The sequence below is a fragment of the Brachyistius frenatus genome, unplaced genomic scaffold (genome assembly GCF_029030835.1).
Source record: "Brachyistius frenatus isolate BFR_SWC_R1_liver_20210118 unplaced genomic scaffold, ASM2903083v1 Contig_844, whole genome shotgun sequence".
In the NCBI taxonomy this organism is placed as follows: Eukaryota; Metazoa; Chordata; class Actinopteri; family Embiotocidae; genus Brachyistius; species Brachyistius frenatus.
In genome coordinates, this window is record NW_027211443.1 from 5,001 (window position 1) to 6,929 (window position 1,929).

The following is a 1,929-nucleotide window of genomic DNA, read 5'->3' on the forward strand; positions in this document are numbered from 1 at the left end:
GTCGGACGGGGATTCCGCGCTGGGCTCTTCCTCTTCGCTCGCCGCTACTGAGGAATCCTTGTTAGTTTCTTTTCCTCCGCTTAGTAATATGCTTAAATTCAGCGGGTTGTCGTCTGATCTGGGGTCGTAGTCGAATGAGGTTGCCCGGCGGGCAAGACGTGGCTCAGCGAGGAGAGGTTTGTGTCCTCCCCGGTTGAGGCTCACGGACTCTGTGGGTAGGTCGAAAAGGGCCGGGTGCCTCTCCGCGGCGGACCGCACTCGAGCCCAGGCGCTCGCCCACGCACGCGCACCCCGAGGCCCGTCCCCGACCCTCAGGCGTCCCCCCGGGCGTCGGAACCCTTTGACGCACCGGCCAGACGCGGGCAGCGCGGGCGGACAGCGACGTGTCCACCGGCCGCGCCGACGCAATGCGGGCTCGACGTGGGTAAGGCCGCCCCCCGCTCCGGAGAGCGGGAGAGGGAAGGAGGCGTGTATGGCCGACGGGGGAGCGACGGGGCGCGTGGCCCGGGCAGGCCAGCGCGTCGCGACGAGCGTCCCGGTTTCGGTCTGCACCCAGGGGACGAGCAGCGGATGCCTGCACAGCCCCAACCGCGGGAGACGGCAGGCGTCTCCCGATTGATGTCAAAGCGACCCTCAGACAGGCGTAGCTTCGGGAGGAACCCGGGGCAGGTGCGTTCGAAGTGTCGATGATCAATGTGTCTGCAATTCACATTAGTTCTCGCAGCTAGCTCGTTCTTCATCGACGCACGAGCCGAGTGATCCACCGCTAAGAGTTGTATTCGTTTTGTTTTGGTTTGGTTGTTTCGCCAGGTTTCGGAGACAAAGTCGGACGAGGTGAACAGAAACCCCGGGCGCTCCCCGTCCCAGTCCCGTCAAGCCCCTCGCCCGTGACGGGGCGGTGGGGGTCGAGCCGGGGTGGTGGGGAGAGGAGACATTGAACCCCCTTCCCTCCGGAGGGAGGGAGAGCGTTGGGTACCCGGAGGCGCGCGGGGGACGGTCGAGCCGGACCGCCGACCGCGCTGGGACTAGGGTTTCGCCGAGATGCGGGCGGACCCGGGACCGGTCGTTACCGGGCGGGGGGTTGGCGCACCGTCCCATTTCCCCTCCTTCGCCCTCCAACCCCGCGCGACCCGGGCGCTCCAGTCCCGACGGCACTCGGAAACAGGAAGCCGGGGAGGCGGCGCAGCGGAGGACGCGTGGCGGCGCGGGAGCGGAGACGCGTAACCCGTCCGGTCGGTTTCCCGGGGTCAGACTAGGTCGGGACTCTCGGCGCGTGTTGACACGCAGCCCACCGCCTCGCGGGGCCTGGCGGGCATCCAGACGGCGACGGGAGGCCGCGCGCCTCGGGAGACCCCCGAGACGGCGGCCGCGGGCCCAGAGGCCCGGCGACGCGACCGCCTGCGGAGGAGACCCTCGGCGTTTTGTCCGGAGACGTCAGAGCTGCTGCAACTGCCACTCACCGGGGTGGGGAGCAGAGGAGCGACCGGTAATGATCCTTCCGCAGGTTCACCTACGGAAACCTTGTTACGACTTTTACTTCCTCTAGATAGTCAAGTTTGATCGTCTTCTCGGCGCTCCGCCAGGCCGTGACCGACTCCGGCGGGGCCGATCCGAGGACCTCACTAAACCATCCAATCGGTAGTAGCGACGGGCGGTGTGTACAAAGGGCAGGGACTTAATCAACGCGAGCTTATGACCGCTTACTGGGAATTCCTCGTTGATGAGGGAAATAATTGCAATCTGATCCCTATCACGAGTGGGGTTCAGCGGGTTGCCCACGCCTCTCGGCGAAGGGTAGACACACGCTGATCCACTCAGTGTGGCGCGCGTGCAGCCCCGGACATCAAGGAGCATCACAGACCTGTTATTGCTCAATCTCGTGTGGCTGAACGCCACTTGTCCCTCTAAGAAGTTGGACGCCGACCGCAC

General features: G+C 65.7%; 2 non-coding genes across 2 annotated transcripts in view; both read right to left on the reverse strand.

Annotated features, from left to right (window-relative positions):
* The window catches only part of LOC138615267 (28S ribosomal RNA), a 3,915-nt gene extending 3,788 nt beyond the window's left edge, over window positions 1–127 (reverse strand). Inside the window, exon 1 of the ribosomal RNA XR_011310505.1 lies at window positions 1–127. This exon is cut by the window's left edge and continues 3,788 nt beyond it. This is a non-coding gene — a ribosomal RNA (28S ribosomal RNA).
* A 500-nt stretch (window positions 128–627) lies between these two features.
* LOC138615266 (5.8S ribosomal RNA) lies at window positions 628–775 on the reverse strand. Its single transcript, XR_011310504.1, has one exon. It is a non-coding gene; the product is annotated as a 5.8S ribosomal RNA (ribosomal RNA).
* Window positions 776–1,929: the final 1,154 nt, after the last annotated feature.